The 20,043-nt window shown below is 38.0% G+C and overlaps 1 protein-coding gene and 1 pseudogene across 1 annotated transcript in view; one reads left to right on the top strand and one right to left on the bottom strand.

Moving 5' to 3' along the window:
• The window catches only part of UNC13C (unc-13 homolog C), a 586,273-nt gene that overhangs the window by 33,898 nt on the left and 532,332 nt on the right, over positions 1 to 20,043 (top strand). The window lies entirely within an intron of this gene.
• On the bottom strand, positions 375 to 7,784 carry LOC104652589 (intraflagellar transport protein 80 homolog pseudogene; annotated as a pseudogene).

Genomic DNA, 20,043 nt, shown 5'->3' with positions numbered 1-20,043 from the left:
AGGTCAAATAGAAATGAACGATAACATACATTTTAAATATACAAATGTTTTATTATCAAAATTCATATTTATTCAGGCTGAAGATTCAAGGATAAAATAATGGGCAAAACCCAGAAATACAATCAACACTATACAGACATTTCATATGTATATCATAGTATTTGCTAATTATTCGAATAGAAAATATAAAACATGGAAGTTTATAAATTGCTTTGTGTTTCATCTTTCTGTATATACTTTTACATTAAATACACAACAAGTGTTTATACTTACTTAAAGATTATGTGTTTTTCTTTAGCCACCAAACCATGCTTATCCTTATTTAATCAGAATTTATTTCAAAAGACAAAACTTCTTACTGATAAGCATGGCATTTAGGGCTTTATACCCATATTCTTACTTAATTGGCTGCTTTTTGATTGTTCTCATTTTTTTTGTAAATTTAATCTCAATTTTGGCTTTGATTTTTCTCTAAATCTGTTTGGAGACCTTCTGCATACTGTAAGTATCATTTATTAGTTTCATGTTTACCAAATGTCTCCAAAAACTTTTGACAGTAAGCAAGAACTGTATCAACATGTGTTTTATATTTTACAGCCAATCCCAGTGCCCTTTCTCAGTTGTAGAGATGAAAACTGATCTAGATTGCTTAATAAATGAGGACAGCCTGAAGAACGATTTCACCCTCCTCTATATTCCCACTAAATCTTAGTATGTGGACCATTTTTGATTCTTTAAATGGAAGACTTTTGATCGAATCAATGTACTAAAACTTGTCCATTTTACCAATTGCTGCATAGGCTTTTTCTGCAATAGTCATATCTCAGTTAGCAACTGCCATAGCAGCTAGACAAGCTCACATGGTTTGCTCCTCAATAAAGTGGTGAAGTCTTACAGGATCTTCCCATTTTGAACTGCCTGCATGTTCATGGAGAATAGTAGGATATGGTGATACACTGATGGGAACCAGAGGGCCATTAAGTCTTCTTATAGTTACCTGATTTCCAACAACACTCACAATGTGGGGATTTCTGTTGAATTCACTTGTATCCCTTTTATATAATGTTTTAGGCAAAATATAACTGTCCACATAAACTGTCTTGGAGTAATACACACTGCAAATTGAGTATCTTGAAGTCTACAAAGGATATTGCATGTATCACTCCATGCCAAAGTATGCACAATTGTTCCAAATTTGAGCATTTGTTCTTCCTTCCCAAATTGTTTCACAGAAGAGATATAGATATCTCTATTTTTATCAATAAAAGCAACTTTTCTATTATTGGTAAGTCCTTTTTGATCCAGAAAAATTTCCAAGATTTCATTCTTACAAGAAAGGAATTTTCCATCATCTAATGGTTTTCCAGTTGATGCCTCAAAGAAAAAGATTATTTTTTCATCAGCTTTGTCTCACTGCTATGGTATTATAACTCAGAAACACAGTTTGTGCATTCAGAATATCTATTCTCCAGAAAGTTTTGGAGATGAAATAAAGCATGCTTCATATGAATATATATTGATAACACTAACATCTACAAGAAGAAAATGTCTTTCTGCCTGCAGGATTAAACTAACATTTCCTTCTTTGAAATCAAATATAGTTGGTGTATTCCTGTTCTTTTTTTTGGGGGGTGGGGGGTGGGGGGCGGACAGAGTTTCGCTCTTGTTACCCAGGCTGGAGTGCAATGGCGTGATCTTGGCTCACCGCAACCTCCGCCTCCTGGGTTCAGGCAATTCTCCTGCCTCGGCCTCCTGAGTAGCTGGGATTACAGGCACACGCCACCATGCCCAGCTAATTTTTTGTATTTTTAGTAGAGACGGGGTTTCACCATGTTGACCAGGATGGTCTCGATCTCTTGACTTCGTGATCCATCCGCCTTGGCCTCCCAAAGTGCTGTGATTACAGGCTTGAGCCACCGCGCCCGCCCTGTATTCCTGTTCTTTTTGGAGAATACATAACATTGAAGAGACGTTGAAACCACTAAGTGTGCATAGTTCAAAGATGCTTTAATGGCTATCACAGTGCATCATTAAGAATGTTACAAACTATATAGTCCTTTTTTATAAATTGTACTTTAGGTTCTGGGGAACAGCTGCAGATCAGATCATGCAGGATTGTTGTATAGGTACACACATGGCAATGTAGTTTGCTGCCTCCCTCCGCCCGTCACCTACCTCTGGCATTTCTCCCTGTGTTATCCCTCCCTGACATCCCTCCCCACACTGTTCCTCCCTTGCCCCCCCAACAGACCCCCATGTGTGATGCTCCCCTCCCTGTGTCCATGTGTTCTCATTGTTCAACACCCGCCTATGAGTGAGAACATGCAGTGTTTGATTTTCTGTTCTTGTGTCAGTTTGCTGAGAATGATGGTTTCCACGTTCATCCATGTCCCTACAAGGGATATAAACTACTCCATTTTTATGGCTGTGTAGTATTCCATGGTATATATGTGTCACATTTTCCTTGTCCAGTCTATCGTCGATGGGCATTTGGGTTGGTTCCAGGTCTTTGCTATTGTAAACAGTGCTGCTGTGAACATATGTGTGCATGTGTCCTTATAATAGAATGATTTATAATCCTTTGGATATATACCCAGTAATGGGATTGCTGGGTCAAATGGAATTTCTATTTCTAGGTCCTTGAGGAATCGCCACACTTCCACAAAGGTTGAACTAATTTACACTCCCACCAACAGTGTAAAAGTGTTCCTATTTCTCCACATCCCCTCCAGTATCTATTGTCTCCAGATTTTTTTTTGATGTGCTTGAATAAAACTTTATTTACAAAGACAGAAGGCATCCCAGATCTGGCCCATGGGTTGTAGTTATCTTATCCCCATGGAAGAAGGGTGTGGGGAGTGTGGGAGATGGGCCAGGGGCAAGGTGAGGAATATTTCAGGAGGAAAACCCTGGCCTGAACCCAGGCTCTTTTTCAGCTCTGATCATTTTGTCTCTTCATGTGTTCCTGTATTGAAATATTCAAGCACATCATTCCTTTCAAACATCCCATCCCAGGGTAGGTGATGAGGTTGGTGTGTTTACAGAGGGTCTTATATTGCAGATTTTTTAATGATTGACATTCTAACTGGAATGAGGTGGTATCTCAATGTGGTTTTGATTTGCATTTCTCTAATAACCAGTGATGATGAGCATTTTTCATATGTTTGTTGGCCTCATATATGTCTTCTTTTGAAAAGTGTCTGTTCATATCCTTTACCCACTTTTGGATGGGTTTATTTGTTTTTTCTTGTAAATATGTTTTATTGTTTTGTAGATTCTGGATATTAGCCCTTTGTCAGATGGGTAGATTGCAAAAATTTGTCTTATTCTGTTGGTTGCTGGTTCACTCTAATGATTGTTTATTTTGCTGTAAAGAAGCTCTAGAGTTTAATTAGGTCCCATTTGTCTATTTTGACTTTTGTTGCCAATGCTTTTGGAGTTTTAGTCATAAAGTCCTTGCCTATGGCTATGTCCTGAATGGTTTTGCCTTGGTTTTCTTCCAGGGTTTTTATGGTGTGGTGTTAGGTCTTATGTTTAAGTCTTTAGTCCATCTGGAGTTAATTTTGGTGTAAAGTGTCAGGAAGGGGTCCAGTTTCTGCTTTCTGCAGATGGCTAGCCAGTTTTCCCAACATCATTTATTAAATGGGGAATTCTTTACCCATTGCTTATTTTTGTCGTGTTTATCGAAGTTCAGATGGTTGTAGGTGTGGCGTTGCCTCTGAGGTCTCTGTTCTGTTCCATTGATATATATTTCTGTTTTATTACCAGTACTATGCTGTTTTGATTACCGTAGCCTTGCAGTATAGTTTGAAGTCAGGTAATGTGATGCGTCTGGCTCTGTTCTTTTTGTTTAGGATTGTCTTGGCTATGTGGACTCTTTTTTGGTTCCATATGAAGTTTAAGGTGATTTTTTCTAGTTCTGTGAAGAAGATCAATGATAGCTTGATGGAGATAGCATTGAATCTGTAAATTACTTTGGGCAGTATGGCCATTTTTACAATATTGATTCTTCCTAACTATGAGCATGGAATGCTTCTCCATCTATTTGTGTCCTCTTTTATTTCCTTGAGTAGTGGTTTATTGGTCTTGAAGAAGTTCTTTACATCCTTTGTTAGTTGTATTTTTAGGTATTTTATTCTCTTTGTAGCAATTGTGAAGGGGAGTTCACTCATGATTTGGCTGTTAGTCTGTTGTTGGTTTTTAGGAATGCTTGTGATTTCTGCACATTGATTTTATATCCTGGGACTTTGCTGAAGTTGTTTATCAGTTTCAGGAGATTTTGGGCCGAGATGATGCGGTCTTATAAATATACAATCATGCCATCTGCAAATAAAGACAGTTTGACTCCCTCCTTTCCTAATTAAATATGCTTTATTTCTTTTTCTTCCCTAATTTCTCTGGTTAGAACTTCCAATATTATATTGAATAGGAGTGGTGAGAGAGGGCATCCTTGTCTAGTGCCAGATTTCAAAAGAAATGCTTCCAGTTTTTGCCCATTTGGTATGATATTGGCTGTGGGTTTGTCTTAAATAGCTTTTATTATTTTGAGATACATTCCTTTGATACCTAGTTTATTGAGAGTTTTTATCATAAAGGGCTGTTGAAAATTGTCAAAGGCCTTCTCTGCATCTATTAAGATAATTGTGTGGTTTTTGTCTTTGGTTCTGTTTATGTGGTAGATTACATTTATAGACTTGCATATATTGAACCAGCTTTGCATCCCTGGGATGAAGCCTACTTGATTGTAATGGATAAGCTTTTTGATGTGCTGTTGTATTCAGTTTGCCAATATTTTATTGAAAATTTTTGCATCTGTGTTCATCATGGATATTGGCCTGAAGTTTTCTTTTTCTTTGTTGAGTCTCTGCCAGGTTTTGGTATCAGGATGATGTTGGTCTCATAACATGATTTGGGAAGGATTTCCTCTTTTTGGATTGTTTAAGATAGTTTCAGAAGGAATGGTAGCAGGTCTTCTTTGCACATCTGGTAGAATTCGGCTGTGAACCCATCTGGACCTGGACTTTTTTTAATTTTTAACAGGCTATTAATTGCTTCCTCAATGTCAACCCTTGTTATTGGTCTATTCAAAGTTTCAATTTCTTCCTGGTTTAGGTTTGGGGTGGTGCAAGTGTCTAGGAATTTATCCATTTCTTCCAGGTTTACTGGTTTGTGTGCATAGAGTTGTTTGTAGTAATCTGTGATGATCGTGTGTATTTCTGTGGAATTGGTGGTGATGTCCCCTTTATCGGTTTTTATTGCATCTATTTGATTCTTCTCCCCTTTCTTTTTTATTAATCTGGCTAGTGGTCTATTTTGTTGATCTTTTCAAAAAACTGGCTCCTGGAATTATTGATTTTTTGAAGGGGTTTTGTGTCTCTATCTCCTTCAGTTCTGCTCTGATCTTAGTTATTTCTTGTCTTCTGCTAGCTTTTGAGGGTTTTTTTTTTTTTTTTTTTTTTTTTTTTTATCTTGGTCCTCTAGCTCTTTTAATTTTGACAATATGGTGTCAATTTTAGATCTTTCCTTCCTTCTCATATGGGCATTTATTGCTATAAATTTCCCCTAGACACTGCTTTATATGTGTCCCAGAGATTCTGGTATGTTGTATCTTTGTTCTGGTGGGTTTCAAAGAACATCTTTATTTCTGTGTTCATTTCATTGTTTATCCAGTGGATGTTCAGGAGGCAATTGTTCAGTTTCCATGAAGTTGTATGGTTCTGAGTTAGTTTCTTAATCCTGAGTTCTGATTTGATTGTCCTGTGGTCTGAAAGACTGTTTGTTATGATTTCTGTTCTTGTGCATTTGTTGAGTGATTTACTTTGAATTATGTGCTCAGTTTTGGAGTAGGTGTGATGTGGTGCTGAGAAAAATGTATATTCTGTGGATTTGGGGTCGAAATTTCTGTAGATGTCTATTAGGTCTGCTTTGTCCAGGTCTGAGTTTAAGTCCTGGATATCCTTGTTACTTTTCTCTCTCATTGATCTGTCTAATATTGACAATGGGGCGTTGAAGCCTTCCATTGTTATTGTGTGGGAGTCTAAGTCTCTTTGTAGGTTGTTGAGAACTTGCTGTATGTATCTGGATGCTCCTGTATTGGGTGTGTATATATTTAGGATTGTTAGCTCTTCTTGTTACATTGATCATTTTACCATTATATAATGCCCTTCTTTGTCTCTTTTGATCTTTGTTGGTTTAAAGTCCATTTTATCAGAGAGTAGGATTGTAACTCCTGCTTTTTTTGGCTCTCCATTTGCTTGATAAATCTGCCTCCATCCCTTTATTTTGACCCTCTGTGTGTCCTTGCACATGAGATGGGTTTCCTGAATATAGCACACCAATGGGTTTTGACTTTTTATCCAATTTGCAGTCTGCGTCTTTTGACTGGGGCATTTAGGCCATTTACATTTAGGGTTAATATTGTTATGTGTCAGTTTGATCCTGACATTTTGATGCTAACTGGATGATTTGCCCGTTAGTTGATGGGTTTTCTTCATTGTGTTAATGGCCTTTACCATTTGGTACGTTTTTGGAGTGGCTGGTACTGGTTGTTCCTTTCTTTGTTTAGTGCTTCTTTCAGGAGCTCTTGTAAGGCATGCCTGGTGGTAATGAAATCTCTGAGCAATTGCTTGTCCATAAAGGATTTTATTTCTCCTTCACTTATGAATCTTAGTTTGGCTGGATATGCAATTCTACGTTCAAAGTTCTTTAAGAATGTTGAATATTGTCCTCCACTCTCTTCTGGCTTGTGGGGTTTCTGCCAAGAGATCTGTTGTGATTCTGATGGGCTTCCCTTTGTAAGTAACCTGACCTTTCTCTCTGGCTGCCCTTAGCATTTTTCCCTTCATTTCAACCCTGGTGCATCTGAGGATTATGTTTCTTGGGGCTGCTCTTCTTGAGGAATATCTTTGTGGTGTTCTCTGTATTTCCTGTACTTGAATGATAGCCTGCCTTGCTAGGTTGGGGAAGTTCTCCTGGATAATACCCTGAAGAGTGTTTTCCAACTTGGATTCATTCTCTCCATCACATTCAGGTATACCTATCAACTGTAGTTTAGGTCCTTTCCCATAATCCCATATTTCTTGGAGGCTTTGTTCATTTATTTTCACTCCTTTTTTCTCTGATCTTGCCTTCTTATTTTATTTCATTGAGTTGGTCCTCAATCTCTGATATCTTTTCTTCTGCTTGGCCAATTTGGCTATTGAAACTTGTTTATGCTTTGCAAGGTTCTCATGATGTGTTTTTCAGCCCCATCAGGTCATTTATATTCTCTAAGCTGTTTATTCTATTTAGCATCTCATCTAACCTTTTTTCAGTGTTCTTAGTTTCTTTGCATTGGATTAGCAGGTGTTCTTTTAGCTCTGAGAAGTTTGTTATTACCCATCTTCTGTAGCCTGTTTCTGTCAATTCATCAGATTTATTCTCCATCCAGCTTTGTTACCTAGCTGGTGAGGAGTTGTGATTCCTTGGAGTAGGAGAGCCATCCTGGTTTTTGGTGTTTTCATCCTTTTTGGGCTGGTTTCTTCCCATCTTCTTGGCTTTATTTACCAGTGGTCTTTGAGGTTGATGACTTTCAGATGGAGTCTCTGAGTGAACATTGTTTTTGTTGACGTTGAAGCTATTTCTTTCTGTTTCTTAGTTTTGCTTTTAACAGTCAGATCTCTCTGCTACAGAACTGCTGAAGGTCCACTCCGGACCCTGCTTGCCTGGGGATCACCTGCAATGGCTGCATAACAGTAAAGGTTGCTGCTGTTTTCTTCTGTTGTCTTCATCCTGGAAGGGTACATGCCGGATGTTGGCCTGAGCTCTCCTTTATGAGGTGTTTTTTGGGGTATACAGGTGTAGGGGAGCTGCTTGAGGAGACATTCTGTCCTTTATAGGAGCTCAAGTGCTGTGCTGGGAGCTTCATTTTTCCGTGCAGATCTGCTGGGCAGGTATGTTTAAGTCTGCTGCAGTGTAACTCATAACCACCTCTTTTCCCAGATGCTCTGTTCTAGGAAGGTTGGGCTTTATTTATAAGTTCGTAATGTGCTGCTGCCTTTTTTCACAGATGTCCTGCCCTGCACTGAGATCACCCAGTCACAGTCTGCCTGCAGAGGCATTGCTGAGCTGCCATGGGCTCTGCCCAGCTGCTGTGTGAAATTCCTTGAGGCAGTTAGGACTGCCTCAGTAGTGGTGGACTGCCTTGGTAGTGGTGAACTGCCTCGGTATTGGGTAGTGGTGGACGCCCTTACCCACACCAAGCTGAACCATCCCAGGTCCAGCTATGCTTGTTGCAAAACTCATTCCAGAGCATTTCCGATTGCTTGTTTTGTGGGGGTGGTACCCATCAAGCCAGATCACCTGGCTCCCTGTCACAGCCCCCTTCCTTTCAGTTGAATGGGCGGTTCTGTCTCTCAGGCATTCCAGGTGCCAGTTGAAATGGCTACCCAGATTTGTGTGAGTTTCTGTGAGCCATCTGGAGGCACCAGCTGAAGCAGTCATTCTGGATACTCATGGCACTTTTTGGCCGGGAAATCTCCTGGTCTGTGGGCAGTGAAAACTCATTTGGAAATGTGGTGAACACTCACCCTCTGTCTTGTTCTTTCTGGGAACTGCACTCCAGAACTGTTCCTATTCAGCCATCTTTGAGAAGATCGAAAAGTATATTTTTAATCTAGTGGATTGAGTTGACAATTTAATATATCAAATTTCTATTTTAATTTGTATTTGGGTTTTTTTTGAATTTATAATTTGTTTCCCACTGCTTAGTCTCTCTATTCAACATACCATGTCACAGTCTTTCAAATATAGAGACTTTGGTACATATTTCAGTATCTGGTGATGCTAGCTGCTGATCAGATGGCTGTGGTTCTATGGTGGATCTATGAATTTTCTTTTTTTACTTCAAGTGTTTCTGTTATATCAACTTTAAATCTCACTTCCTGACTTTGAAAATTTTTGTTGGTATTTTACAGAGATTACAATAAACACAAGGATTGAATAATGAATTACATATTTTTGGTGTTGAAGTATTTTATCCAAGAAGAAAGGATGACTTTTCATTTGTTAAAACCTACATTAAGAGTTTAATATTTAGCTCTTTATGTACTAAAATTTATTTAAGTTCTTTCCTTCCTGGGTTGTAAAGGCTGTGCTTTAACTATTTATGTATTTATTTACTTAGTTTGCTTTCACTTGTCACCTAGAACCATGTCTTCAATATAGTTGTTAATTTGATTTTATAAGTATTCAGTGACAGAAATAGTTCTCAGCGATGTGGTTACTATCCAACTAAAAGGATATAGAAAAATATTATGTTGGTTGTAATGGCAAAAATCCACAATTACTTTTACACCAACCTAATACATTTAGAATTCCATTTGACTCTTAAATTTTCTCATTATTGTTATTGTTTTTTGGGATGTAGTCTGATTCTATCACTAAGGCTGGAGTACAGTGGCAGTGGTATGAGCTCGATCCACTGTAACGTCTGCTTTCCAGGTTCAAGTAATTCTCCTGACTCAGCTTGCCAAGTAGAAGAGACTTACAGGAGTGTGCCACCACACCTGGAAAGTTTATTATTATTATTATTATTATTATTATTATTATTAGAGATCTGATTTCACCATGTTGGTCAGGCTGGTCTCAAACTCCTGACCTCAAGTGAGTGACCCACCTTGGCCTCCCAAAATGTTGGGATTACATGCCTGAGCTACCATGCCCAGCCTAAATTTTCTTATTCTTAACTCAAAATATGTTCTAGAACTTTGAAACTGACTTTTGCAAAAATACAAATGTAAAATCCACAGTTAACAGATAACCTGAGTGTCAAATTATTTATACAGCTTTCTGTGACATACTTCCCTGCTATATATTTTTTAATTTATGATTTTTTGGGTGTATATTAAATGTATACATTTATGGGGTACCTGAGATACTTTAATACAGACGTATGATGTGTAATAATCACATCAGGTAAATGGAGTGTCCATTGCCTCAAGAATTTATCCTTTCTTTGTGTTACAAACAATCTGATTATGCTAGTTTACTTATTTTTAAATGCACAATAAGTTAGTGTTGATTGTAGTCACTTTGTTGTGCTATCAAATACTAGATCTTATTTATTCTAAGTTTATTTCCAGACTCATTAGCCATTCCCACATCCCTTCTCCTACCCTCCACTACCCTTCCTAGCTTCTGGTAACCACCATCTACTTTCTTTCTCCATTAGTTAAATTGTTTAAATTTTTAGCTCCCACAAATAAGTGAGAACATGTGGTTTGTTTCTCTGTGCCTAGCTTATTTCACTTAACACATGCCATGACTTCCAGTTCAATTCATGTTGTTGAAGATGACAGGCTGTCATTCATTTTTATGGCTGAGTGGTGCTTCCACTTTTCTTCATCTGTTCATCTGATGATGAACACTTAGGTTGCTTCCCAATCTTGGCTATTATGAACAGTGCTGCAATAAACATGGGCATGCAGATATCACTTTGATATACTAGTTTCTCTTCTTTTGGATATATACCTAGTAGTGGGATTGCTGGAGCATATCATAGCTCTAGTTCTAGCTTTGAGGAACCTCCGAACTGTTTTCGTTAGTGGTTGTACTTATTTATCCCTATCTATCATTTAACTGTTCCTTCTCTGCATCTCCATGTACCATATAGATACTTCTGTTTGACTCTTGTGCTCCTGTCAATCTCTCCCTCTTAGACTGTAAGCTCCTTGGAGGTACTGATTGACTGATTTGTCTATGCATCCTCTGATTATAATGCCTTTCTTGAGGCTGCCCTCTGTTAAATTGTCACAGGATGATTTCATGCCAACAGAATTTTGTGAATAGAATTAACTGTTCTGAATCTAGAATTTTATACTCTAAAAACAGGCTGATATGCCTTTGCAGAATCAAGAAGATAGGATCATTAAGCTGGATGTTCAGTATCTACTTGCTGTTTATAATTTAAATATGGGAATGTGACCCAAATTTGAAAGATTTTCTTCACTCCTTAAGAAATTCCCACTTTCTCTGCTGGTTCTATGATGTATCATGTTGACTATTTTCAACTATAAACGCATATCACAATATCAGTTATTGACATTAAGCCTGCATTTTCTTTCTTTAACCTGCCGGGTAAATGAAAGCCCAAATGACATTTTCATGAACGTATTTATTTTTTCTTTTTATATTTTATTTTCTCTTGTTGACCCTTAATGAAGACTATGCATAAACGGAGCTGACTTTCATGCAGTTGATTTTTGTTTTTGTTTTGTGCTCAAGAAGTCCACTGCCCAGTGAGTTGTATCAACTGCACTGTTGTAACATCTGAACCAACTGTGGCCTACACCGTTTGATCAAGATGGCATATTTTATTTATTCTTTATAATTATAGCCTTCAGATTAATAGGCATTATTATAGGAGTTAAGCTTGGTGATGCTATGTGCTATATTACAAGAATTTCTCTGTGTCTACATGTAAATGGGTTGTAAAAACTCATTTGTAGTATGAAAAAATCATGCTTATGCATTTTGAGGTTTCCTTGAACACTAAATTAGTTACTTAGGAGTTTGTCCTTGCCAACTCAATTATTATATATCATTAGACTTGTCTTCTTTTCTGTCATTTCTCTAGTAAAGTTACATCACACTAATAATTCTAGTATACTTTGGGGAGTGTTTACCTTGAAAAAAATATTTCTCAAGATCCTTTTTTTTTTATTTAATGGTCTTTGATATGCACTGCCACAAAACAGGTAAGTGCTACTGTTGAACTGATAACAGAGATTTATTTGGTCCCTCCAGCTGATCAGCTGAGGGACTGTAGCCTGTAACCATGTCCAGACAAAATGCAAATGTATTTGATGCCTTTTCTTACCCTCAGTATACATTTGGAAAGTGTTAAGCATTCCTTCTCTGAGTTGTTTCATGGAACTAATTATCAAAATTTTAAAGACATATTTGCATAGATGGTGTTTTATTTTTTCAAATAAATTTATCCTTACCATTTGTTTTCTGGAAAGACATTGGGAGAGTCATTCTAATAACAGAATGGGGGGGAATTATGGTAACACTAATAGGAAATGAAAAATTTGGAAACTAAAATACATGTTTTGCTTCCAATGGGTACATTTACTATTGACAACTGGAAATTTTAGGACCCTTGAATGATTAAAGAAGAGAAATACTCAAAATGACAGCAAGAGAGTTGTGGGTACTCCATTTTCATCTACTGTACACCTTCCATTAGCTTCTGTGCCTCTCTGTATGATTTTTCTGATTATATGTAAGGCCTCATTGAGTGTAAGTAAAAAGGCAGAAAAATTAACATCCTAGGAGTGACCCTTAACTAACAACTAGAAAGGATTGGTAGATACGTTCCCTTCCCCTTAGGTAGAACAACTGAGAGGTGTGTTTCATACCATTTTCTAAAGTAGGTGAGTCCAGTTTCCCATGAAACTGACTTTTCTGTGTTGATTTCTTCCTTCTCCTTTCACACTTTGCCACATCTCTGCCATTGTTTTCTACCAAATGAACTGATTTTGCTTAAAGTCTAGTTCAGAGTCTGATTCTCACCTAAGACACTTAATAATGTCTGTGCTATCTCAGAATTTAAGTGGATGGAAGAAAAATGGTATTCTATTTAGTGCCTTTTAGTTGTACAAACAAAAGAAACACCTCTTTGCTCTTGGAAGCTTGCTTGCTTTTTTCCCTGGATCAGAGCATTTTTTTTTTTTTTCTAATTGGATCACTGCCCAATTTCCCTTCATACCGGATCTCTGTTGAAGTTGGGTTGGAGCACAAAGACCAACTTAAAGGCCTCTGAGGAAGTATACAGACCCCTGTGTTCAAGTCCAAACCTTGGAATCTTACCTCCCTTGTCAGTGAATTGGTATAGCAAGTCCTTTCAGAAATGCTTAAGGTAAGAGAGAGCAAAGGAAGCAAGACGGTAGAGAAAAGAGGGGATGAGTTTATCAACATGGTGCAAGAGAATGTTGAAGGAGGGCTCTCATTCTATAAAACTTTTTCATGCACTACCAGCTTGTTCATTGTATACAGCCTGATGGTGGCTCTAGAATGCCTTGGAGGCAGAAAGAATCAAGGAGGAAGGAAGGAAAAGGGAATGGGAAGAGAACAGAAAGAAACTTTCTAACCCCTTCCTTCTTAGCATAGATATGTCACTTGAATCAGGGTCCTGGATGTTTGCAAATTTGAACAATGCACCTCAGAATTTGGACAGCCTGTATCATATACCAGGAACTTAAATTACTCATTCATGCCATGGGGAGTGACTCAAGATGACTTCTCTTAAAAATCTCTGTCCTCGGCAGGCACAGTAGCTCACATATGTAATCGCAGCACTTTGGGAGGCTGAGGTAGATGGATCACCTGAGGTCAGGAATTCAAAACCAGCGTGGCCAGCATGGTGAAACCCATCTCTGCTAAAAATAAAAAAAATTAGCCAGGCGTGGTGGTTGGTACCTGTAATCCCAGCTACTCAGGAGGCTAAGGCAGGAGAAGCCCTTGAACCTTGGAGGTGGAGGTTGCAGTGAGCCGGGATCATGCCATTGCACTCCAGCCTAGGCAACAATAGCAAAACTTCATCTCTAAAAACAAAACAAAACAAAATCTCCATCCTCTGTGTGATTCTTCTAACATGTTAGAAGTCACAGTTTCCTATAGGAGGTGATCCCAGCACCACATTTTAAACTGAGAGGATACTTCTCTCCTAGCCCTAAGCTATCTCCATTCCATTTTTCTTCTACTTTTCACAATGCTCAACCTTCTGATAAAGCAAGATGACACTACTCCTAAACATGCTATGTTTTTTTACCTCATTATGCTGTTGAGTATATGATCTCTACTTCAGGAATGCTTTTTACCTTCCACATGGAGGTAAAGTTTAGTCTAAATCAGCGGTCCTTAGTGTGTTGTCCTTGGATCAGTAATATGACCATCAATCAGGGTACTTGAGAATCATGCAAAATTTTAACCCCAACCAAACACACTGCTTTAGAAAAACTCTCAGGGTAGAACCTAGCAATCTGGGTTTTAATAAGCCCTTCAGGTGATCCTGATCCTCCATAAATTTTGGGACCTACTTGTGTAATGATTGACCCCTGAAAATACTGGGAACTGAGACATGAAAATCCCACTCTAGCTTGGTGTAAGTCTAGACAGCCCAGTTATTCTACTCGACCCCTTTCACTGAGAGACAAAATTGTAATTAGGAATGTTCATTGATCTTGACTTAGGAAGTTGGTGAGAAGGGAAAGAAAGGCTTATTAGTTTCTATTAGGGGTAGGCCTGGGGAATTGTAGTGGGGATAGATGAAGAGAAGACCTGTGGTATTTGTTTTTTTCATTTCTGTATGAGAGAGGATGCCTTCCTATTTCAACATATACCCTCCAGACTGATGGAAATTTCACCAATTAGAGTTAACAAGAAAACATTCCGGAGCATGTTAAGGAGTGTGTGGGAAGAAGATTAGTCATAAACTTGAAGCAAATTAGCTTTCATTCTAACCTGGTTGATGTACTTTAAGTAAATGAGAGTTTGATTTGGGGGAAGGGTAACTCCAAAGCAAGACACACAGGAAGCTGAGTAAGAGGTGTGTGGGACTTCATGAGGGTGTGTGTGGTGGGGAAGGGGGTGATGGGCAAGAATTTAGGATGTTAGAGGCCTTGGTGAGCTTGGACAGAGCACCCAGTGGGAGGAGAGAAGTATTGAGGTATGTGACCGAGCCAGTAGCAGTTGTTTCATTCATTTCAGATCTCTTCTAGGAGTCATCAGCTCTCAGTAGAGCATAGTGGTTACTTAAAAATTTTTTTTAACATCCTCACTTACTTCTCCCTCATTCATTTTTATTCTCCTAGATTCAGAAGATTAGAGTTTATGGAAGCAAACTAGTATTTTTCTAGCAATAGCATGGAAAATAAACTGCAAAGAAGATTCTGTCTTGAATGAATTCTAGGCGCCAAAATTTCTGCAAGAATTACTTGACCTTTTAAAAAATGACCAGTCTTTGTGCTAAGTGTGAAAGCAATGTTATGCTTCCACTGAGTTCCACAAATCTTTTTCTTTTGGGGCAGAAAAATACTAGTGGGATACAGCACAACAACTTCAAGTTGGGAGACAGCTGCCTTAGAGAATCTGTCCTTGAGAAGGAGGGGAAAGGGCCGGGAGACAAATCCATGTAATTCAACTTGGAAAGACAGGATTTTAGGAGGCACAAAGGGAAATAGGAGTTTCATGGATAAGACAGTCACTGTTTTTTTAACACCCAAGAATTTCTGGGATTTGGTCCACAACCAGGTGAAAACAGGAGCTGGATTTAAGAAGCTAAGAAGCTTTCTTATCCCTCTTTGTGTCTAACTGCTCATCAACTTCCTACCTCAATTTTTCTTTCTTTCTTTCTTTTTTTTTTTTTTTTTTTTTAGGTTTGTCAGGTATGTAACTTTTTTGTGTCTGACTTTTGGTGAAATTATTCTCACAAAAGATACTTAACCTATAAAGGTCAAGTGCGGGAAATTGTTCAGTCACTAACGTAAGGTCATATGGCTAGCTACGGGCAACAGAAAGATCAATGGCTCCATGATCTTGCCATAATTTTATTTCTGTTATTATTTCTATCTTTACTTAGACCTACTGGCTCTGCATAAATGTGGTCAATTTGTTGCTAAGAAGATTAAAAAAATAATGGCAACCTTAGAGCTTGAGAACCTGTCGATAGCTCATCTCAGGTTTTTCCTCACGCACTAGGGGGCTGGCAAGTTGATGACTTAGATTTCCACTGTGTTCTCTTAGGATCACAGAGAATAAATTTTTATTGAGTTTGTACAGTTTCACTCAATATGCAGGTAGAAACAGTGAAAGAAATGCAGTGTGGTGGATTTCCCACGCGCTGCTAACATGAACCAGAAGCTTATTCAGAAGAATTGAATGGACATATTCTATATAGATATTTACTCACATCAGTCACCTCCCTCCCCAGTTTCTGGTACTTCTTGTTCCTTTGCACTCAGTCTATGAGCAGGAACCACTACATATAATCTTGTTAAGAGCAGTTAAATAGGAATAATTACAGGTACTGTTTAATTTACTTTCAGGAAACAGGCTTTAATTAAAGCGTTCCCATCACTTTCTATGTGTTTCCCAAAATGTTAGAGGCTTAATGTGCTCTTACTGACCATCATCAGGTAAGAAAGCTTTCATGGGAAGAAAGTCTTACATAAAGTTCTCAAAATCAGAGAAGGATGAGACTTAGTGAGAAGTAAGATATGTAAATAAATTCATTCTGCAAGGATTTCTAGCTGATGAATATTACTTTTATTATAGAAAACTGCCAGTATTTAAGATTCATTTACGATTCATTCATTAGATATGTGGTTTGCATATCTAATTTGTAGATCTGGATATTAGCTCAGAATTCCCACATCCTTGGAATTCTGAGCTAATATCTAGGTCTCCAAATTTGATATGCAAACCACACTGTCTCTCTCAGATGTCTGGACTTCAATATGCATTTCAAATGGTCTGGCTATGCAGGAGCTCACTTTCTAGCTTGGATCAGAGAGATAATCACCAGGTATTATCAGAAAAGTCCTCAGGGGCTCACCTCTCTCTTGGTGGCCTCCTTTTGAGCCCTAACAAGGGAGCCAACTCCAGGAATTCTGCTGTTGTTTCCTCTGATTTGCCTACAACCTCAGCTTCCCTAGATTCCCAGTTCCACTCTGCAATATGTTTTTTCTGCAGTATATAATCTCTGCTGCCAGCTTTCACTATTCACGATTTCCTCACTGCTCCCTTTTATATCTCAGACTAGTGTTCAGTAATGAACCATGCTAAGGTGACACAGAGTATTGGGCCTGAGCCCTTTTTTTGATACCTGGTTCATATTGGTAAGCCCCTATAAGAAATATCCCCCAAATCTCAGTGGCTTATCACAACAAGGATTTATTTTTTGCCTCCATTACATCTCAATGCAGATTTGGAGGCTATCTTCCAAGTAAGAATTTAGGCTTCTGGGCTCTTTCTTTAGGGTGGCTTTGCTTTCCTGGAGTTCTTCACTTTCAGTCCGTGGGAGGAAGGCCAGTAGGAACTTTTAGGGGCCAGTCTATTCAACTGGAAAGAGCTCATTCCATGGCCCTGATCTAATTGCAAGTGAGACTGGGAAACGTACCCTTTTTGTACATGTGGGAAGAGGAAATGGTGTTGGTGAACACCTAGCTACTCTCTGCTACCCTTACTGGCATCCAATGAAGGGAGTAATATTAAGGAATCACTGTATTGGCTAATGTGAAACAAAGCAAGCACGGATTGAATTTAATTACATTTATCTTCAATGATTACTTAACCATACCCCAAAATTTTACTATTTATTAGCATGAACACCAATGCGAAATTCTAGAGATCTGAATTACTTTATTTCTAATTATGACTTTGATATTACTTAAGTAGTTTTAAACTTAGAGAGAAAAGTTCAAAACATCCTTAACCCAGTCAGCAGAGTCATCTCCAGAGAAGCTTCTGGGAATAGTTTATCTCATTTTTGTGGTTAGCATCAACAAAAGATACTTATGGATCATCTGAATTAGTAAGTCAGTAGTTATAGATGATTAAGATGATATCTAAGACTATTTCTTTCTTCTAGCATGATGGTCAGCAGCCTAGCACATAATAAGAACTAAAAAATACAAGCTTATTTCTTTTTCACTCCTCTGATGAGTAATTTCTCTGATGAGTCTGAGAATGGTCTTTGAAATCCTTGTTAGTAAGTTGAAGCTTATGTTTGTTAGAGTCAGCCCATTTTGTATCTTTGCTGTTTTCATACATTTTGTTTTTTCAGACTTGGAAATCCATGGTCAAATTCAATATCATTTGTACACTTATATAAAAACACAGAGAGGACTTTGTACTTTTACATTGTTGGTGGGAGTGTAAAGTAGTTCAACCATTGGGGAAGACAGTGTGGCGATTCCTCAAGGACCTAGAAATAGAAATTCCATTTGACCCAGCAATCCCATTACTGGGTATATACTCAAAGGATTATAAATCATGCTATTATAAAGACACCTGCACACATATGTTCAATGCAGCACTGTTTACAATAGCAAAGACCTGGAACCAACCCAAATGCTCTTTGACAACAGACTGGATGAGGGAAATGTGGCACATATACACCATGGAATACGATGCAGCCATAAAAAATGATGAGTTTGTGTCCTTTGTAGGGACATGGATGATTCTTGAAACCATCACATTTTTTTTTTTTTTTAATTTAGGAAGGTCTGATGTTTAAGTCTTTAATCCATCTGGAGTTAATTTTGGTTTAAGGTGTCAGGAAGGGGTCCTGTTTCTGCTTTCTGCACATGGCTAGCCAGTTTTCCCAACACCATTTATTAAACAGGGTGGAAGACAGTGTGGCGATTCCTCAAGGACCTAAAAATAGAAATCCCATTTGACCCAGCAATCCCATTACTGGGTATATATCCAAAGGATTATAAATCATTCTGCTACAAGGACACGTGCACACGAATGTTCATTGCAGCACTGTTTACAATAGCAAAGACCTGGAACCAACCCAAATGCCCAATGATGATAGACTGGATAGGGAAAATGTGGTACATATACACCATGGAATATTACGCAGCCATCAAAAACGATGAGTTCACGTCCTTTGTAGGGACATGGATGAACCTGGAAACTATCATTCTCAGCAAACTGACACAAGAGCAGAAAATCAAACACCGTATATTCTCACTCATAGGCGGGTGTTGAACAATGAGAACACATGGACACAGGGAGGGGAGCACTACACACTGGGGTCCATTGGGGGGAAATGGGGGAGGGGCGGGGGAGTGGGGAGGTGGGAAGAGATAGCATGGGGAGAAATGACAGATACAGGTGAGGGGACGGAAGGCAGCAAACCACACTGCCATGTGTATACCTATGCAACAATCTTGCATGTTCATCTCATGTACCCCAAAACCTAAAATGCAATAAAAAAAAAAATTTAGGAAGAATAGATTTTTGCCATGCTAATACAGCATGTTACCACACTCATTCCATCTAAGGCATGGCTTGTTTTGACAGTCTTTTAGCTTATAGCCCTGGCTCATGCTGACATTTTTTAAGGTAAATGAGTTTTTTAGATTATTAAGGCAATACTTCTTTCCTGTACCCCTTGTTAGTTCAGTTTGATGACTGACTGTTTTTTTAATCTTGGTTGAAGATTCCTGCAAGCAATGTTGCCTCAAGTAATTACATTGACCTCAAGGAAAACTGTATTGTTGTCATATAAACATCATCAAATATTTAAATCCATGCCGTCTATAAAATGTCTTTCAATCTTTTAATTTATCTTCTGAGAGAACAAGTGTATCATTTAGGTTGTCTTTTAGGCCAACACTCTCCACACTTAATTTTGGATTTCCTAGTTTCATATTTGATAATATCTTATGCTATAAAATTTTTATATAATTGACTTGTTTCAATTGATTTAAAAAATTGTCCTTTCTCCCAGAGAAGGAGAATTCATTATGTCAGTCAAGAAGTCATGCTGTGACAGGTAAAGGTTTTCTCTATGATAATGCATTTGAATATTATTTTAGGAAATAGCTGTAATGTTGCACTGTATGGACAAAATAGAAGAGTAACTGCAGTTTAATAGTTTATGGTTTTGATAGATATATCTTTTTGAGTACCTGTTGTACAAAGTAGTAGGTCTATAATGAACTAAATACTTGTATCTTTCTGAAGATGCTAGGGGATATTCAGACTTATTCATTTAGCCCTCTGAGATCACATAATTCCTAAGTTCTGACACCTCTATTTTTTCCTTATTAGAATGAAGATAATGGTCCCTCTGCCCAACATGTGGGATGCTGTGAGACCTAATGAGCTCAATACATGTGAAAATACATATGTAAAAGTGTCAACAATCTGACTCCTTTTTAAAATTAAGGAATTAGAGTAAGATTGTCGAGTAGAATACAGGATACCCAGTTAAATTTAAATTTCAGGTAAACAACAAATAAATTACAGTTGCTAAATCTGGGAACA

The sequence above is a fragment of the Saimiri boliviensis genome, chromosome 2 (genome assembly GCF_048565385.1).
Source record: "Saimiri boliviensis isolate mSaiBol1 chromosome 2, mSaiBol1.pri, whole genome shotgun sequence".
In the NCBI taxonomy this organism is placed as follows: Eukaryota; Metazoa; Chordata; class Mammalia; order Primates; family Cebidae; genus Saimiri; species Saimiri boliviensis.
Note: the sequence above shows the minus strand (reverse complement) of the source record. Positions and strands in the feature narration are given on the sequence as shown.